A 21,616-nucleotide genomic window follows, 5' to 3' on the forward strand; every position below is an offset into this window, starting at 1 on the left:
CTTTAACATGTTTTTATTTCAAATATAAAAAACTTCCCCAAAAGCATGCACAAACGGATTTATATTACTATGCTAGTAACTCGTATGAGTGTGTGGGGAAATAGGGCCTATTGGGAAGGTGAGATAGGATTGTTATTAGAAGTGTTTACAGTGAATAAGTATATGTCCTTATACACAACTGTGAGGGGTAGATAAAGCAAAGGTTGAGAAATTCTTTTCTTTGGAAACTAAAAATGAAGAATTGTACAACAAACCAATAACATGTGGAACACTGAAGTGGAACTATTTTTAGTTATTTCTATGGTCTTTTTTACTTAGAAACAGAAAAACATTTAACTCCTAGACTTTGTATTAGGACTCAAAACAGAGAATGATAATAGAAAACCAAATGTACTGATCAGAGATGTACATATATGGGTTAGAATCATTAGGGTAGTTGAGTTTTGGAGGGAAATTTCTCACTGGAAGGTCTCAAAGAAGGACGAACATATTGAGCAAAGAGTTAAGGGTACTCCATCAGATGATGCCACGAGGGAAGAGGTTAGTAGGGAGGGACAAAGGAGAACGTAGAAGATCTGGGCAAAAGGTTTGGCAGGTGTTACCAGGACCGGAATTGGTTATAGATATTGATCTAGTTAATACAAATCAATAAAATTGCCAGATGAAAGAATATAGGAAATCGCTGGGAACATGTTGAGCATGCAAACGGCATCTGAAGGCATTCAAATAAAAGAAAAAATAAATAAAAACTTCAGTGTATGTCAGTCACAAAAGTTCCATGAGCTGAATTTAACCTATGAGCTGCTACTTTGTAAATCAGGAGTAATTAGAAATTACCAGGAAAGAAAGAAGTCTGTGCTAAAGAAATTGCAATTGGCAATATCTGGTGAGCATTTTGGAGGTTCCTCTGAGGGTCAGACTTAACTGCTGAAGACAGAGTAAGAGGTGAAGAGGGGCATAAGGTAAAGAATTAAGGGAGTCACGGTGGTGTGATAATAGGTCAGAGGAAGGTGCTGGTTGGCTAAGAGGGTACCAGTGAGGCCTGAGGCTGGTAACAGGAGTGTGCCCATGAGGACAGGGGTCAGAAGGGGTTTAAGGAATGGTCCAGAGCAAAGCTGGAGCCAGCTGGACATAAAAGACCATTAGAGATGAAAGAGGCTCTAATACTTCCAAAAAGGGGTCTTGGGACCCAGCCCCAAGAGAAGCACAATTCACAATTTTAAAACCAAACAAAGCCAATGATTTATGTAGATGAGCTCAGAAAAGGAATTTCAGGAAAGGTATAGGAATTCCCTCTGTGATGAAATACCATATGGATGTGTTTTAAAGGCTAGAAGAGGTCTAGGAGGAAAGAGATTACCTAGGATGATGATGATGGTATCATTTAAGAAATAATGAACCCAAGGGATGAGTGGAAACGGTATCTCCCAAGAAAGGGTGATCTGTTCACAGCCTGGATGATAACTGGAGCCAAATGAAATTACTGAGAAGAGTTTAGCAGACAACAGGCCCACATTGACAGAACTGAGTGGTGTCCTGGACGCGTCACACACTTGAGGATCCAGGCTTAGTAAGGGAGCTGGACCAGAGGGCAGGCAGGACAGAAGGACCCAGCAAAAAATGGCAAGGACAGAACAGACAGAGACCATTCAAAGGGGTTATTAGGCATCTGTCTCTTATTCAGAATTGGAGGGGGACGTTGAGCAGGTCCCAGCAAATTCTGTAAGGAGCCAGATACAGCCTACCAACCACTGACTGATGCTCTGATGATGGTTTAGCCTTGGGTAAATGATAATGGAAAGAGAGGAGGCCCAGGAAATACCTTTGAGATGGAATATTGCAGCATGTGCTCTGCTGACCACAAATGGTGTTCTCCTACGTGGTCATGTCAGGGACTCTGGACTGGACACACCTCTCTGCAAGGCTTCAACAGCAGTCCACTAGGCCTGGGCCTGACAGAGACCCGAGGCTTGGCAATGCTTCCGCCTTTGGGTTCCACTACGGGTTCTGCCCAGGGTTGCTGCTTTTCTGACTCCTTCCCCAGGGAGAAGAACTGTTCTGGGAAGTGGTACGGGACCTATGAAGCTGACCAGGCAGGCTCCAGGTGCTGCCTGCATGCTGTAATAAGCTGGCGTCAAGAATCCGCAGAAGGGGAACTGTCCTTTCCATTATAGGGCAAGGTTTGTCCGAGTAAACTGAGAGACCTTGTCTACAATGTCAGTACTGGAGTCGACCAACCTGTGACCACTCAAAGAGCATTACTACCGACCAAGTGCCCTGGAGCCTAAGCCTGGCACAGGCATGGTACGAAAGCTCCGGCTTGGAGGTTCTAGTCCAAGATGGCAACGCAGGAAAGCTCTGAACTCCTGGCCTCCAGGGAAGACACCAAGTTACACCTATTTATAGAACAATTCCTCCTGAAGAACTGACTGAACAGCCTCTGCATAACAAAAGACAGAATGGGACCGAGATCAGTAAGGGACAGGTAAGGAAGGGAGCCCCCACCCCCGACACTGTGAAGGGCGGTGGGGAGGGAAAGTACGGAAGGACCTGGAACAGATTCCTCAAAAATTGGGCACAGACAAAAAGCCATGGTTTAAAAGAGTGACTAGCATATAAAAGAGCCAGCCCTTGAACTCCACCAAATGGTGGAAAACCTGTGGGAACACCCTCTGAGTCAGAGAGACTGGAGAATAACACGGTTTACAGTCCACCTCCTCCTTAAAAGCAAAGACAAGATCAGGGTCTGGTCTCCACAGCTGGCTTGCCGCCTCAGCACGCCCCAGGTCCCCTAGGCAAACACCAGACTCAGGTGCGGGGACACAGGAAGAAAAAAAAGCCGTGGTTTAAAATAGCAACTAGCCTATTAAAAAGGCAGCTCTAGAACTCTGCCTTGGTAGGGGTACTGCTGGAGTGCTCTGCCGGTGGGAGGGGCTGATAAACAGTCTGCGCTCGCTGCCACTCCCACGCACCTTGAAAGCACAGAATGACGCACAGTCCCGGTGGCCTCCTGGCCCGCTGCCTTGGTGAGTCCTGGACCTCTAACCCACACCAGGACCAGCCAGCCCACCAGGGCCACCACAGGGCGGTGCACACTGGGACACCCATGGTTAGCACTCCCTACAGCTCTAGCCTTCATGCCAAGGTCACAGGCAGAAATCCCCCCAGAACGCTCAAGGCCCACACCACTGTGGCTTCAGGTGGCTTGCTCGGTGCCTCCAATGTAGAGTGCTCCAGAACTTTTTGGCTGACATCTGCTTGAGGTCCAACTGCCCTGCCAGGGTGCCCCTGGAATGGAGTAGCCCGAGAACCCCCAGCCCATGCCTGTATCAGTTCCAGTCATCCCACCTGGGCACCCTCTGTACAGAGCACCCCCAAAAACTCTTGCCCACACTGGCCTTGGCTCCAGTTGCCTGGCCAGGGAACCCTCTGCATGGTGTACCCAGCAACACCCCAGCTTGCACCTAATTCAACTACAGCTGTCCTGCCATGTTGTCCTCAGTGTGGAAAGCCCGGGGACAAACTGGCTTGCTACTGCTTCAGCTGCCTGCCAGGGCACAGTTTGTGTAGACGGCTCAGGGACCACACCATCCCATGCCCACTTCAGCTTTCACTGTCCTGCCAGGACTCCCCTGCACAGAATGCCCCAGAACCTGCTGGCCTATACCGTGCCTCAACTCCATCTACCCCTTCAGTGCATCCTCTGTGCCAAGAGTCCTGGAATGCCCCCAGGTCCCCCTGGCTTGGACCCACTTTAGTTTCAGCTATCCTGCCAGGGCAGCCTCTGGGCAGAGAGCTCAGGGACTCCCAGCCACACCGTCAGCTCCAGCTGCCCTGCGGGGGCACTCCGGCTTGTTCCAGCTTTGTCTTCAGCTACCTGGCCAGGTTGCCCTCAGTGTGAAGAACACTCCAGCTTACCCCCTTTTCAGCTTCAGCTGTACTGCCAGGGTACCCTCAGCTTGGACCCACTTTAGTCTCAGCTAGCCTGTCGGGCACACGCTATGCAGACCCCTCCGAGAACGCCCAGCAAGCACACTGCCTTAGCTCCAGCCACCCTACCAGGGCACCCCTTGCACAGAGTGCCTTGGACACCCTAGGCTGCACCACCCATCTCAACTTCAGCTATCCTGCCAGGGGGCCCTCCGTGCACAGAATCCAGGACACCCTGGCCTGCATCCACTTCAGCTAGCTGTCCAGACAGGTTGCCTGCTACGTGGAAAACACTGGAACCTACAGCGCATGCCAGCCACGGCTCAAGCCAATCAGCAAAGGTCACCACACACAGTCTATCCAGAGGATGACCATATACAAGATGATTCCTTCAAGTTTAGAAGTAACTGTTCCACCCAATCCAAACACAGAAAGTTAAGGAAAATAGGGACACGGAGGAATATGCTCTAAAATAAAGAACAGGACAAAAACCTCAGAAAAAGAATGAAGTGAAATGGAGATAAGCAATATGGCTGATAATGAACATTAAAATGCTCCCTGGGGTGGAGAGAAGAGTAGAATTCAGTGAGGACTTCTTAACAGAAAATATGAAAAAATCAGAATTGAAGAACACAATCACTAAAACACAGTAGAGGGAATGAATCATCAGTTTATCAGATGCAGAAGAATGTATCAGTAATCTGGAAGACAGGGTAATGGAAAACAAACTGAACAGCGAAAGAGAAAAGAACTATAAAAAAGGTAGGTTAAGGGACCTCAACATCAAGCAAGCAAACATTTGCATTATAGGGGTCCCTGCAGAAAAAGGGAGAGAACAAGGGGTAGAAAATTTATCTGAAGAAAGAATAGCTGAAAACTGCCCTAACCTAGGGAAGGAAATAGACGTCTAGGTCCAAGAAGCGTAGAACATTTCAAGTAAGATGAACTCAAGGAAGTCAACACCATGACACATAATTAAAATGTCAAAGGTAAAGAGAATTTTAAAAGCAGCAAGAGAGAAGCAAAGTTACCTACAAAGAAAAACCTGTAAGACTATCAGCTGATTTTTTCAGCATTTTGCAGGCCAGAATGGAGTGGTGTGATATATTCAAAGTGCTGAAAGGAAAAAACCTACAACCAAAATACTCTACTGGGCAAGGTTATGATTCAGATTTGAAGGAGAGATAAAGGAGCTTATCACCACTAAATAAGCCTCACGAGAAATGTTAAAGGGCCTTCTTTAAGTGGAAAAGAAATGGTCAGATGAGATGTAATAAAGTATGAATAAAAAGATATAAAATATAACAAGATATAGGGTGAAAAAAAGTTTTTTTAAAGAATGTGTTTGAATTTAAATGCCCATCAGATTAATATAGACTGCTGTTTACTTAGGATGTTCTATATGAACTTCTTGGTAACCACAAATCCAAAACCTGTAATAGATACACAGCAAAGAGAAACCAAACGTGACACTAGAAACTCAACAATCACGAAGAAAGAGAACAAGAAACAGAAGAGCTACAAAAACAAACAGAAAACAAAAAAAATGGCAACAAGTACATACCTGTCAATTACTTTAAATGCAAATGGCCTAAATGCTCCAATTAAAAGGCACTGTGTGGCACAATGGATAAAAAAATCAAGACCATCTATATGCTGCCTACAAGAGTCTCCCCTCAGACCTAAAGACATACAGAGTGAAAGTGAAGGGGATGGAAAAATATTTACAATGCAAATCAAAGCAAAAAAAAAACAAAACTGGGGCAGCAATACTTAGACAATAGACGTTAAAACAAAGACTTTAACAAGAGACCAGGGCATTCCATAATGATAAAGGGATCCATGCAACAAGAGGATATAACAATTGTAAATATCCACACACCCAACACTGGAGCACTTAAATATATAAAGCAAATGTTAATGAATATAAAGAGAGATTGACTGTAATACAATAATAGTAGGGGACTCTAACACTCCACTCACATCAATGGATAGATTATCCAGGCAGAAAAATCAATAAAGACCAGTGTCTTTGAATGACAGACCAGATGGACAAAACAGATATATACAGAATATCCATCCCAAAACAAGAGAACACACATTCTTTTCTTTTTTTTTTTAAAAAAAGAATGTATTTATTTGAGAGAGAGGGAGCGTGCACAAATGGGGGGAGGGGCAGAGGTAGAGGGGAAAACACACTCCCCACTGAGCAGGGAGTCTGATGCAGGGGCTTGATCCCAGGACCCTGAGATCATGACCTGAGGCAAAAGCAGATGCTTAACCAACTAAGCCACCCAGGCGCCCCATACGCATGCAAGTGCACATGCAACATTCTCCAAAATAGATCACATTAGGTCACAAAACAAGTCTCAACAAATTTAAGATTAAAATCACACTACACGTCTTTTCTGACCACAATGGTATGAAACTGGGAATAAATCACAAGAAGAACCGTGGAAAAAACAAACACATGGAAGCTAAACAACATGATACTAAACAACCAATAGGTCAGCGAAGTAATCAAAGAAGAAGTAAAAAATTACATGGAGACAAATGAAAATGAAAACATAGTATTCCAAAATCTTTGGAATGCAATGAAAACAGTTCTAAGAGGGAAACATAGTGTACAGGCCGGCCTCAAGAAACAAGAAAAAGGTCAAATAAACAATCTAAACTTACATCTAAAGAAATTAGAAAAAAAGAAGAACAAAGCCCAAGGTGAATAGAGGGAAGGAAATAATAAAGATGAGGGCAGAAATAACATAGAGACTAAAATGAATGAATGAATGAAACCAAGAGCTGTTTTGTTTTTTTTTTTTTTTGAAAAAATAGTTGATAAACCCTTAGACTTAACAAGAAAAAAGAGAAGAACCCAAATATAGGAAATCTGATGAGAGAGAAGAAAGACCCGACACCACAGAGATAAAAAGGCAATTAAGAGAATACTGTGAAAAATTACATGCCAACAGATTGGATAACCTTTTAGAAAAAAATGGATAATTTTTTTTAAAAGGATGAAACTGGTTTTCTTGATCTTATTTATTTATCTTTAAAGATTTTTATTTATTTATTTGACAGAGAGAGCCAGTGCAAGAGGGAACCCAAACAGGGGGAATGGGAGAGGAAGAAGCAAGCTCCCAGTGGAGCAGGGAGCCCGATGTGCGGCTCGATCCCAGCACGCCCTGAGCCGAAGGCAGATGCTTAACAACTGAGCCACCCAGGCGCCCCCAAAATGGATAATTTCTAGAAACAAAATAATTTTTCGAGACCAAACCAAGAAGAAATAGAAAATGTGAACAGACTGATTACTAGTAACAAAAATTGAATTGGGAATCAAGAAACTACCAACAAATACAGGTCTAGGAGCAAATGACTTCATGTATGAATTCTACCAAACATTTAAATAAGAGTTAATACATATTCTCCTCAAACTATTCCATGAAAATAGAGAAAGGAAAGCTTCTAGATGTATTCTATGAGGCTAGCATTGCCCTGGTATCCAAACCAGACAAAGACACCAAAAGAAAAAGAAAGCTACAGGCCAGTATCCTTGATGGACATAGATACAAAATCCCCAACAAAGTATTAGCAAGATACATTCAACAATACATTAAAAGAAGCATTCCTGACAATCAAGTGGGGTTTACTTTGGGGATGCAAGAATGGTTCAGTATTCACAAATCAACCACATCAACAAAGGATAAAAATTATAAGATCATCTTGGTAGAAGCAAAAAAGGATTTGACAAAATTCAATATCCATTCATGATAAAAATTCTCAACAAAGTGGGTTTAGAGGGAACATACCTCAACATAATAAAGGGCATATATGAAAAACTTACAGCTGGGGCATCTGGGTGGCTCAGTTGGTTAAGCATCTGACTCTTGATTTTGGCTCATGTCATGCTCTCCGGGTCATGAGATTGAGCCCCGAGTCAGGCTCTGTGCTCAGTGGGGAGTCTGCTTGAGACTCTCCCTCTCTGTCTGTCCCTCCCTCTGCTCTCTCTCAAAATAAATAAATCTTTAAAAAACAAACAATCCCATAGCTAACATCATACTCGATGGAGAACAACAGTTTTTCCTCTAAGATCAGGAGCAAGATGAGGATGTCCACTTTCACTACTTTTATTCAACATACTCCTAGTCACAGCAGTCAGTGAAGAAAAAGAAATGAGCATCCATATTGGTAAAGAAGAAGTTGAACTGTCACTATTTGCAGATGACATACTGCTATACAAAGAAAATCCTAAAAACTCCACCAGACACTACAAGTAATAAATGAATTCAGTAAAATGGGAGGTACAAAAGTAATAACCAGAAATCAGTAGCATTTCTATACACTAAACGAAGTAGAAGAAATTAAGAAAACAACTCCATTTATAATTGTGCCAAAAAGAATAAAATACCTAGGAATAAACTTAATCAAGGAGGTAAAAGACCTATACTCTGAAAACTATAAAACACTGATGAAAGAAATTGAAGATGACACAAACAAATGGAAACATATTCCACGCTCATGATTTAGAGGGATATTTTTTAAATGTCCATACTACCCAGGGCACTCTACAGATTCAGTACAACCCCCATAAAAATACCAATGACATTTTTCACAAAACTAGAACAAATACTTGTAAAATGTGTGTGGGACCACAGAAAACAGTGAATAGCCAAAGCAGTTTTGAAAAAGAAAAAGCTAGAGGTTTTATAATTCCAGATTTCAGGATATACAACAAACCTATAGTTTTCAAAATAGTACTGGCACAAAAACAGGCATATAGATCAAGGGAACAGAACAGAGAGCCCCCAAATAAACCCACACTTATATGACAAAGGAGGCATGAATATACAGTGAAGAAAACACTCTCTTCAATAAATGGTGTTGGGAAAATTGGACCACTTTCTAACACCATACACAATAATAAACTCACAGTGAATTGAGGACCAAAATGTGGGACCTGAAACCTAAAATGTAAAAATCCTAGAAGAAAACACAGGCAGTAATTTCTCAGACATCGACCTTAGCAACATTTTTATAGACAGGTCTCCTACAGCAAGTAAAACAAAAGCAAAAATAAACTATTGGGACTACATCAAAATAAAAAGCTTTTGCACAGTCAAGGAAACCATCAAAACAAAAAAGGCATGGGAGAAGATACTTGCAAATGATATATCCAATAAAGGCTTAATATCCCAAATATATAAAGACCTTAGACAACGCAACACCAAAAACCCTCCAAACAATCCTATTTAAAAATAAGCAGAGGACCTGAATAGACGTCTTTCCAAAGAAGACCTAGAAATGGCCAATACACACATGAAAAGATGCTATCACTAATTATCAGGGAAATGCAAATCAAAACCACAGCGAGATATCACCTCACAGCTGTGAGAATGGCTAAAATCAAAAACATAAGAAACAACAAGTGTTGGTGAGGATATGGAGAAAAAGAGACCCTCATGCACCATTGGTAGGAATGTAAATTGGTACAGTCACTGTGGAAAACAGTATGGAGAGTCCTCAAAAATAGAGGGACCTCTGGGGAAGATGGTGAAGTAGGAGAATCCTAAGCTCACCTTGTCCCACTGAACAACTAGATAATACCCACATCAGTATAAATAACCTGAAAGATGGATGACCTAAAGGTTGCCTAAATAGACTCTCCACAGCTAAATGTGGAGAGGGTGCCACATTGAAGAGGCTAGGAAAGACAGAGACATGGTTGGGAGCTAAATGGATCCATGAAGGACAGAGGGACACTGTGGGTGTGGAGAGGGGAGAGAAAAAACTATTACACTAGGCACCCAGGCACAGGGAACTCGCACAGGAAAGATGAATTCCTGTAACATGGCTTTGGAAACCAGAGGGGCATAATTTCATGAGTTCTTATAATCAGAAGGACTTAACACCTGGAACTTTAAAAGTCACTAGGCTCCTCTCTGGGAGAGCCAGGAAGGTGAGAGGAAGCTGAGTCCATGCCGTAAAAGAGACAGCACTAACACAGCTCTGCAGATATAGCACAGAAGCAGCAGTTTGAAAAATGCCTGGGGTATATGAGAGGGAGATTTGTTTACTAATGTCAGAGCATGTGCTGGAGGGGCAGGGATCACTGGGAGACTTCTCCAAGAATAAAGGAGCTGGAAAGTACCATTGCCGCCCCCCCCACCCCCGGCCCGACACACAGACACCTGTGGAAACCACCAGCATGCCAGACTCTCCACCTAACTTGCTAACAGTGCACCCGACCTCTTGTTCTCCTGTGGACATGCCCCCTCCAGCCAGGCTTCTGCTCCAGGTCTCCTTCCACAAGCAGACCTGGGCATACCCAGTTAATACTGCTTCCCCTGCCCCTGCTGTTTTCTACTGATCAGGTCTCAGCCCTGCAGCAGGGGTTTTATAAAGCAAGTCCAGGTCCCCTCCCACAGTCGACCTTCGCATTTGCTAACACCACATGCTCCACCCCAAATTATCCTGCAGACATGCCCCTTACAGTACACCCTTGGTCAGAGCCCATTCAAAGCCATGCCATAAGCCTAGCAGTGTGCAAGCACTCCCAACAGGGGCCCACACCACTCCAAAGCGATTCTTGCCTGGGGAAGAATGGACGATAACTACACATGGCAGTCCAACTACAGCCCCAGCAGTGGGCAGGGACAGACATCTGGTATGACTGCAGGCCCCACCCACCAATGAAAGCTGCTCGGGGAAAGCACCCTGCAGTTTAGTGCTACTACATCTCTAGCAGGTGCCTGGTCTGACTCACATCCAGGACAGGTCCAGACTGGCCCACTAACAACAGAGGGACCAAATCCTGTTCACAACAGGCAAAGAGAGCCATTGCAGGTGACTGGACTGAAGGCTTAATGCAGCTCAGGCACCACAGCAGAATACACACAACACACATAGGAGACACCGCTGAAGCTCCAGGTTCTGGTGAAGAGGGAACACTTCACTAAGGCACTACAGGACATCCATAAGGCCACTACTTTCAAGAGTGGGAGATGCAGCTGACATTCCCAACACGCAGAAAACACATAGAAAAAGACACAGTCAGACAAAATGAGGAGAGGGAGGAATATGTACCAAATGAAAGAACAAAACCGTAGCAAGAGAGCTAAATGAAACAGAGATAAGTAACATGCCCCATAGAGAATTTAAAGTAATGTTCATAAGCATATTCATTGGACTGGAGGAAAGAGTGGAGGACCTCAGTGAGACCCTTAAGAAAGAGACAAAACATAAAGAACCAAACAGAGACGAAGAACTCAATAACTGAAATGAAAAATACACTAGATGGGGGAAAATAACTGGGTGGCTCAGTTGGATAAGCATCTGAATCTTGATTTTGGCTCAGGTCATGATCTTGGGGTTGTGAGATTGAGCCTCACGTTGGGCTCCATGCTGGGTGTGGAACCTGTTTAAGATTCTCACGCCTTCTTCCTCTGCCCTTCCCACCACTCTCCCTCCCCCCCCAAAATACCCTAGATGGAATAAATAGTACACTAGAAGAAGCAGAGGAATGGATCAGAGACCTGGAGGACAGAGTAATAGAAAGCAATCAAGTTGAACAGGAGAGAGAAAAAAAATAATAAAAATGAAAATGGACTTAGGGAACACAGCGACACCATCAAGCATAATAACATTTGCGATACAGGGATCCCAGAAGGAGAAAAGAAAGAAAAGGAGGCAGAAACGTTATTTGAAGGAATAATAGCTGAAAACTTCTCAAATCTCAAAGCTGAGGGAAACAAATCTAGATTCAGGAGGCACAGAGACAAAAGTCTAGGACCAGATAGCTTCTCAGGTGAATTCTACCAAGTATTTAAAGAGTTAATACCTATTCTTACCAAACTATTAAAAAAAAAAAAAACAGAGGAGGATGGAGAGCTTCCAGATCCATTCTAGGAGGGCAGAATTACCCTGATATCAAAACCAGATAAAGACATTACAAAAAAGGAGAACTACAGGCCAGTATCCCTGATGAACACAGATACAAAACTCCTCAACAAAATGTTAGCAAAGCAAATCCAATAATACATGTAAAAAAATCACTCACCATGGTGGGGAGGAAGCATTCACCATGATCAAGTGGATTTATTCCTGGGGTGCAAGGGCGGCTCAACAGTCACAATCAAAAAGGGTAAAAATCATATGATCACTTTCAATAGATGCAGAAAAAGCACTTGACAAAGTACAATGTCCATTCATGGTAAAAGCCTTCAACATAGTGGGTTCAGAGGGAACATACCCCACTGTAATAAAGGCCATATGTGAAAAACCCACAGCTAATATCACACTCAGTGGTGAGAAACTGACGGCTTTCCCCCTAAGATCAAGAAAAGAATGTTCACTCTCACTACTTTTATTAAACATAGTACTGGGAAGTCCTAACCACAGCGATCACATAAGAAAGAGAAAAGGCATCCAAATGGGTAGGGAAGAAGTAAAACTTAACACTATTTGCAGATAACATAGTACTCTACATAGGAAATCCTAAAAACTTAAAAAAAAAAAAAACCTACTGTAAGTGATAAATAAGTAGAACTGCAAGATACAAAATCAATATATGGAAATACCTTGCATTTCTCTACACTAATAATGAAGCAACAGAAAGAGAAATTAAGAAAACAGTCCCATTTGCAGTTGTGCCGAAAAGAATAAAATACCTAGGAATAAATTTAACCAAGGAGGTGAAAGACCTGTAGTCTGAAAAGTATAAAACATTGATGAAAATAATTGAAGATGATACAAATGGAAAGACATTCCATGCACATGGGTTGGAAAAACACATACTGTTAAAATGTCCGCACTACACAAAGCAATCTGGAGATTTAATTCAGTCTCTATAAAGTATCAATAGCATTTTTCACTAAAGCAAAGAGTCTTAAAATTTGTATGGAACCACAAAAGACCCTGAATAGTGCTAGCAACTTGAAAAAAAAAAATTAGGGGTATCACAATCCCGGATTTTAACATATACCTGCAAAGCTGTAGTAATCAAAGCAGTATGGTACTGGCACAAAACTAGACATACAAATCAGTGGAATAGAACAGAGTGCCCAGAAATAAACCCACAGTTACATGGTCAATTAATCTTTGACAAAGGAGGAAAGAATATCCAATGGGAAAAGACAGTCTCTTCAACAAATGGTGTTGGGAAAACTGAACAGCTACATGCAAATGAATGAAACTGGACCACTTTCTTACACCACACACAAAAATGACTCAAACTCAATGAATTAAAGACCTAACTGAGATCTGATACCATAAAAATCCTAGAGGAGAGCTCAGAAAATAATTGCTCTGGCATCAGCTGTAACAACATTTTTCTAGATAGGTCTCCTGAGGCAAGGGAAACAAAAGGAAAAATAAACTATTGGAACTTTATCAAAATAAAAAGCTTCTGCACAGTGAAGGAAACAACAAAACTAAAAGGCAACCTACTGAATGGGAGAAGATATTTGCAAATGATATATCCGACAAAGCGCTAGTATCCAAAATACATAAAGAACTGATACTGGGGCGCCTGGCTGGCTCAGCTGTTCAGCGTCTGCCTTTGGTTCAGGTCATGATCCCAGGGTCCTGGATCGAGCCCCACATCGGGCTCCCTGCTTGGCTGGAAGCCTGCTTCTCCCTCTCACTCTCCCCTTGCTTGTGTTCCCTCTCTCGCTGTCTCTCTGTCAAATAAATAAATAAAATCTTAAAAAAAAAAACTGATACAGTCAACACCAAAAAATCCAAACAATCCAATTAAAAAATGGGCAGAAATAAACAGATATTTCTCTAAAGAAGACCTCAAGATGGCCAACAGACACATGAAAACTTGCTCAACATCACTCATCATGAGGGAAATGCAAATCAAAACCACACTGAGATATCACCTCACACCTGTCAGAATGTCTAAAATCAGAAACACAGGGAACAAGTGTTGGTGCGGATGTGGAGAAAAAGGAGCCCTCCTGCACTGCTGGTCCGAATACAAACTGGTGTGGGCACTGCGGAAAACAGTATGGAGGCTTCTCAAAAGTGAAAAGGAACTACGCTAAAGTCCAGTTATCGTGCTACTGGGTATTTACCCAAAAAACAGAAAAACACTAATTCAGAGGGAGACATAGAGCCCTATGTTTATTGCAGCATTATTTACATTAGCCAAGATGTGGAAGCTCCCCAGCTGTCCGTCAACAGATGAATGGATAAAGAAAAACTGGTGTGTGTGTGTGTGTGTGTGTGTGTGTGTATACACACATATACACACACACACATATACAAATATATATGTAATAGAAATTATTCAGCCATATAAAATATGAAGTCTTGCCATTTGCAGCAACATGGTTGGAGCTAGTGTAATACTAAGCAAAATAAGTTAGACAAAGACAAACACCATATAATTTCACTCATATGTGGAATTCAAGAAGCGAAACAAATGAGCAAAGGAAAAGAGAGACAGACAACCAAAAACCAGACTCTTAACTACAGAACACAAAGTGATGGTTAACAGAGGAGAGTGGTGGTGGGATGGGAAACAGGTGATGGGGATTAAGGAGGGCACTTGTGATGAGCACTGGGTGATGTATGGAAGTGTTGAATCACTATATTACATACCTGAAACTGATCTAACACCAGAATTAAAAATTCAAAAAGTGAGATAAAATACTAATTAATTAATTAAAACAAAATCCAAAGTAGTATATATGCAACACTGATTCCCTCTTTCCAAGTTTTCACTTAGTGCCTACAAATCGAAATTATCACCCAGTGTTTGCAACAAGAGCTCCATCATCATGACTGGTTAAGGTGAGAGGAATACAGAGAATGTGGAACTAAATATTTTCTCAGGCCAAACATTTGCTGCATTTCAGCCAAGCCTGTTTTTCTTTTCAGCTATCTGATAAATGTTTATACTGCATACATATATTACATGCCTGCTGTATGCCAAGTAATGCTAACTTGTTAAGGATAGCGTCCAGAGGGGCAAAAGGTGTGTGCTTACCCTGGGGTCAACATGCAATTCTTTTATGAAAGGTCTGTAAGAAAACTCATAGGAAATATCAGTAGCCGAAGCTGGGGAAGTAGGTGGATCATGATAAGGAGTTTGGGTTTTATCTGGAAACCTTAAGTATCGAAGAGTGCTCAACACAGGAGTTACGTGAGTGATTCCGCATGGTAGGAGGCAAATGAAATTGGAGGCAAGGATGCCAGGCTGGAGTCTACTAGAAATAGTCTGTTCGTTATTTTTCATGATAAGGGTTCGAAACCAAGTCAGTGGTGTGCAGAGTGCAAAATGTAAGAAAGATTTAAGAGGCAGAACTAAAAAACCATCTGGAAAGCTGGTGGATGAGGTCAATGTCGAGGATGAGTAAGTGTCCTGGCGAATAGGAAAATAGAGAAAGAGGCAAGTATGGGAGATGATGCATCCGGTTTTGGAAATGTTGAACTTAAGTCTTCTATGACATCTTGTCAAGATATTTTGGAGAAAGTAGGATATAGAGGTTTTTGAACTTAGAAGCAAGGCCCTGACAGCTCTTTTTATGGGCCATTTTTCAGGTTTGTGTTTACAGCCAGCAACCTTGATGTCCCCTTCTGGGACAAAGAAGGGGCTTGCTTACTATTTGATATAAAAGAGGTGGATTCCCCAAGCTCAGTGTTCCTTCCCTGTAGCCCACTGCCTGCGCTTCCATCTGGGCGCCTCTGTCGGGGGACAATCAGCTTGTAAGATCCATGAGGATAAATCTGGTGAAGCTCGATGGCTGTTTGGTAGCACAGGGTAAAACCTCAGATGGGCACTGGCCAAACCCTTCTCTGAGAACAACCTATTACATTAGGGACAAGTTGACCATAATACTAAACACTAAGCACATTTCAAGAATATGATTTCAAGGATGTCAGAAGATACAATCTGTATGCTTCATCTCTAACTCTGGAGAAAACATGAAGTCTGTGTCTTAGCTTATGAATTTCATATTCTCTACCCAGGATGTGCCAACTTCTCTACTTAGTAATCAGGGACACTTTTTTACTGAGACACTGGATCATAAGTTGGAAAGGCTTTGCCCCTTTCTTAAAAACATCACTGCCCTTATTAGTCCTTCTCATCCCAAATCTCTGGAAAATGGAAGGAACTTTATCAGAATGGGGAAGTTTCATCATTAGGAAACATAAAATTCTAAAGACTCTTTATCTTTTATTACATTAAAGTCCTTTACCCTAATGATGTAATAAGCCCTGAACAACTGTATGTCTACTAGGTGTTCTGGAGAAGGTGTTTTAGCTGGAGATTGCAAACTGGGTGTGGATAAGAGATGGGATTGCGAGGAAGTTATTAAGGACAAACTGTTAATGGTGTATCAGGTGTACAGAAGGAAGGAACATTAGGATGGGGATCAAAAGTTTCTTCACAGTGCGAGCAATAGGATTATGAAAAGTATTCCAAGAGAAGTGGCGGGAACACCATTCACCTGACACAGTGAAAAGCACTCCAGACTAGAAAGTGCTCGACAGGTAACAATTCTGCACTTGGCAAGAGGATGAACAAGAGTATCTAACAAATCTTCTCTCAGTCCACCTTTTAATTCTAATTTCTGTGATACTTAGAAGGAATCATTAAAGAGCTGGAAGAAAAGGTTTCCAATAACTGGAAACTAGATATCACAGACTTTTTCAAAGACTTCTTAAACAGTCAGCTACTTGAAGGCAGAAATTTCCCCTCTAAGAGTCCTTATCAGTTACTTTGAGAAGTGACCAAAGCAATTTATCCATTTAGAAAAGCTCTTTCTCAAAAATTTATTGACCTAGAATTGTCTTTGCTGTCATTGTTTTGTTTTTGTTCCCCCCATTCACCAAGCCCCCAAGAACCAAGAACATGGCTTCCCCAGCTTCATCGACTCCTTCCGTTATTCCTTTCACTTCATTATTCCCGTGACCTCCTCAACTTAGCGCTATTTCCTTCCTACTACAAAGCTGCATGAGTATGTGGTCTATATCCACTGTGTCTACTGCCTTCCCATCTGAAAGCTCAGCTTTCTCATCAATCACCCCATTAACTGTCCTTTGAAAGATTTTCAGGGACTGTGTTTTCTCAGCCTCTTACCGTGTGAAATTTAATATCATTGATGTCAGCCCCTCTTAAATCATCTGTCTCACTTGCTCCTGTTACATAAAAGGTCCTGGTCTTCTTTTTCCTACTAAATTTTATTTAGTTTTCACTGGCTTTTTAATTCCTTCTGTTGGCCCAGGACACATGGAGAAGAAGGTTACTTTGTTCTTCCTCTTATACTCTAATTTTGGTTACTTGCCAGAATTCACTCACCACTCTTCTCTATTCCCTTTTACCCGAGATCTTTCATTCGCATGGGTTCAACTATCACCACACTTAGCTCTTTACCTTCTGTTCCTTATCATCAGCTGACCACTGGGTTTGTCTGTTTGAATTTACTAGTGCCCAGTTTGAGTTCAAAGTGAGAGGTGACCATGAGGTGGCGCAAGACACACCCCGCACTTGAGTTTTAGCCTTGACTCTTCAACTGACAGCTGCTTGACCTTGGGCAAGTTGCTCAACCTCTTCAAGCCTTAGCTCACTTGTCTACAAAGGAGGGTGCTGGGTGGAGCCCGTCATCTCTGGATAATGCTCCATGGAGCCCATCAGCTCTACAGAGGTGATGTGGAACGTTCAAAGAGCAGATCTCTAGAATTCCCACTCCTTTACTGCTTTCTTCTGTTTTAGATACAGGACTTCAGTGTGAAGCTTCATTTAAGGAAACTTCCTAATTAAAAAAAAAAAAAGTCCGAACCCAGGTCCTGCCTAATGTGGTTCTTCTAGAATTCTCTGAAATCTAGTTCATCTCGCCTGTCAGACTACCGCCTCTTCTAGCTTTCCCACTTCTATTAGTAGCACCATCCTTCTTCCACTTGTAGGGGCTTGAAATATTCACCTTATTTTGATTTATTCTCTCCTACTCTGTAAGGGCTTCCAAGACCTCTCTCGCTCCAAATCCTGTCAGGTCTCTGTGAAATGTCTCCCATGGCCCTTCCCCATTTCCACCACAGGCATTCTGCTACAGCTCTGCTAGTGTCTTGCTTTGACCACTGCAAGACCCTCCTACTTGGTCCCCGCAGGTCTCTTCCTCTTCCAGTCTACCTTACCTGAGATTACCAGACCAGGTCTCCAAAATGCTACTTTCATCTTGTCAGTCTCCAATTTAAAACTTGGATGCCTTCTGATAACCTGTGGGAAAATGCCAGATCAAGTCTGGCATTCCCGGCTCAACCCTACCAAAATAGCCTATCTCCTGTATCTATTATGTCCAGATAGGTTCTTAGACAGCCTCATCGCTTTTCTTAGCCACTTCCGGCTCACATTATACACACATTACATCCAAGTGCCACTTCTCTCAGAGGCCTTTCTTGCAGGCTGTTGGCAAGTCTTCCTTATCTCCACACATTTCCTATGTCACTTGTGAGGGAGCTGATCACTTACACAGTTGGGCAGAACTGACTCATCTGTGTTTGTTTCTTCAGTAAAATCACCAGCTCCTAGGGAAGTCACCATTTCCAAGCCAATGAGGCAGTGTGGCCGATGGAACCTGTGTTCTAATTCTGTCACCATTATTTATGTCAACTCAGCTTCCTCTTATGTAAAACATGGATAAGAAGCCAAGGTTGCTGTGAAGGCCAAATGCCCTGAGACCATGCTTTCGAAAACTGTGACCTTTGAGGAAGATATCGTGGCATCATTTTTATCGTCATGGTTTATTTGCATTATTCGCAGGGCTGACCGGCTACAGCCAGGTGCATAAGGCATCCCTGGGGTACTGAGTCTATGCAAAAATTCTGTACAAGACCTTGACTGCAATCCTAGGAAAACATGTATGCAGAAGTGATACCTGTGACAGTGTTCAAATTGTGCATATTTTCTATTTTCTAAATGTTTGTGGCTGTGTTAGTCTACTATAAGTTAAAAGAAATCAAAAGAAGCCAGTGACATACAGATGACATTTGGAAGAGCTGTAAGCACAGCCAGCAGCCGACTGCTTCACTGAACACCATACTGAGTAGACATCCTCCCCCCACCCCAAACAGGGAGACCTCCACTGTGTGACTCCTCTTCAAGGGCTGGTGGCCTCTATGGCCACTAGTCCAAGGTGAGGGGGACAGTCATTAAGATCCGCATGGTACGGATTCCCCATGTCACCTCTCACTCTGCCGGCACCACACCAGAAGGCCCCCGTTCCTTCTCTGCTTTCCTCGTTCCACGGCCTTGTTTGGCTCTTTGCTTCAAGGCCCCACTATTAAGTATCACATTGTGTGAAATCAGGGGCCCTGTAGACCATAGTCAAGATGCTAATCAGCTACTTCAATAGCCTTTACTCGCGTTTTTTTCCAAAGTACCAAAAGCAATCCATCAAATGACATGAGAGTCACCCATAACTGTCAAGCTATTCCTTATAAGATTGCCGCTGTGGTCAGGGAAGGAGAGAGAATGGAGACGCCTCTCACACTTTCTTGATGAGCCAGTGACTAACCCATAACAGGTGCCCAGTGGCTGACAGATGAAGGAACGACCCTAAATGATGGCCTCGAATAGTGGGGAAAACGATGGGTCTGGACACAGAAGACTGGTTCTAATTGCTACTGACTTGCTGTGTACCCGTTTCATTATTTCCACCTGTAAACGGCGAGATTTGAAGCACACGATCTCTGCAGTGTCCTCCTGCTCCAAAATTCCATGCCTGCTCTGTGCCCTTTTCCCTGACTTGGAACTTCCCTTCAGAGTAAGGCAGCCAACTAGGTACAGGCGCTATGTACTTATCCTGGATGTCAATGGTAATAAGAATTAGACAGGAAAGAGGAAGCAGAGGGAGAAACACAGTGAAAAAGCAAATGGATGAGAAAAGGATTAATGAGAATGAGTAACTGAATAAGCTTCGAACTTCCGGTTTAAAGGAAAGTAAGAATTCATCAGTCTCCAAGGGTGAGCAGGATCTCAGGAATCTTCTGTGGGTAGGAAGCCGCAAGGCTTCACTAATCTTATCAGTTGCTGAAGCTTGGTACCATCAGTCCCAAGGGTCACGGGCTCCCACTGCCCTGTGCCCTTTCCCCAGAAGCCTCTGGTGTTCAGGGTCTGCATGACGGGAGCCTCGGAGAGACCACGTGAGAGCGGACACGTCGGGCTCCTGCCGTCAGCCGCATCACACAGTGTAACCGAATTTTACGTGCCGAGATGTTCCACCTCATTGGGGTTTAATTGCTGGACCCAGAGTACATGCGTCACCTTCTTAGACAACTCCAATACCTGTGTTTTCTAAGATTCCCAATCGCAAAGATGCAGATAGGTGAGAACTGGTTACAGGTTATAAAAGGGACCCTTTTAAGAAAGACAGGTGAATGCTCAGTGTGGTTTAGGTGCCAGAGGCATCCAGATACAGGATTTCTCCTGGTAGCCTTCTTCTCAGGTCATTCTTTTAATAAATACTTAGCACTTACTATGTGCAGGTAGTATTGTAAGAGCTTTACACATATGAACTCATTTAATCCTTATAACAGCCCTAGGAGTATTATTGCATTCCCATTTTACAGATGAGGAAAGTGAGGCATACAGAGGCTAATGACTTGCCTAAGGTCACACAACTAGTAAGAAGCAAATGCCATATTTGAACCAATGCTGTCTCACTGCAGAGTCTTAACTACAGTGCGAGGCTGCCTCTCTGGAATGCCCTCCCGGCACCTATTATATCCTTGTCAATTGAAAAGTGCCTATTGAACACTGGGATCAAATCCTGTTCTGAGGACTGCCTACAGTGCTCGGCCATTCAGAGCCAGCACGGGCTCTTGCACGGTCATGAAAGCAGAGGGGAGCAAGGCAGAAAGCCAGCAGGGGCCTGGCCAGGGAGCAGTGTCAGCAGGGACAGGGCCTGGCTGCCGGCTATTGTTAGATGGTGACAGACTTCTTCGGACAAGTGTGACTTATAACCACGGCCTGTGTAACAGGTAGGCATTCCAAAGGCAGAGTTCTGGGGCCAGTAAAGAAGATGTAGCTCACATGCTCTCCTGGGTTGGAAGATGTAGGGGGAAGAGGGCCGAGGTCAGAGCAGCACTCTGAAAGACCAAGTGTGGCCGCACGCGGGACTGGCTAGCAGGTGCAGAGGCTCAAGCAGGGGACTCAGGATGGGGCTCCAGCCACACCCTAGGTACATGACCATAAGGCCGAACCGCTGAGATGGCAGGAAAAGAGGGGGGGGACACAGAAGCCATTCTGAAGAAAGAATGGACAGGTGCTGTGTGTGAATCAGAGCAAAGATGAGAGTTAAAAAAAAATTTAAACAAGTCTGGGTGACTAGCAGAATAATGATACTAGACTCAGAGAGCACAAAGTATGAAAAGTAAAGGCTCCAATAATTTAGAAATTCTGGATGTGAGGTCTTAGAAAGGCAGCTGGAAATACAGCGCACGAGCTCAGGAGAGCGGCTGGGCTGGGAAGGACCTTCCAGCCCATCTTCCATCTCCCTCCCCCCTGCACAGTCCCACAGCACCCCTGTTGTTCCAGCCGAAGTATTACCCGTGCTCCCTGTCCCCTCAAGAGGTGCCTGGACTTCGCGGGACTGCTCTAGCAGTAAGCATTTCTCTGCAGAGGGACAACGTCCCCAGTACCTGGCAGAGTCCCTCGCACATAGCACATCTGCAACCAGTATTT

The 21,616-nt window shown here is 43.3% G+C and overlaps 1 protein-coding gene across 1 annotated transcript in view; it reads right to left on the reverse strand.

Moving 5' to 3' along the window:
• ENOX1 (ecto-NOX disulfide-thiol exchanger 1) overlaps window positions 1-21,616 on the reverse strand; it is a 238,732-nt gene that overhangs the window by 21,613 nt on the left and 195,503 nt on the right.

The sequence above is a fragment of the Ursus americanus genome, chromosome 10 (genome assembly GCF_024610735.1).
Source record: "Ursus americanus isolate L20-20 chromosome 10, mUrsAme1.1.p, whole genome shotgun sequence".
Classification (NCBI taxonomy): domain Eukaryota; kingdom Metazoa; phylum Chordata; class Mammalia; order Carnivora; family Ursidae; genus Ursus; species Ursus americanus.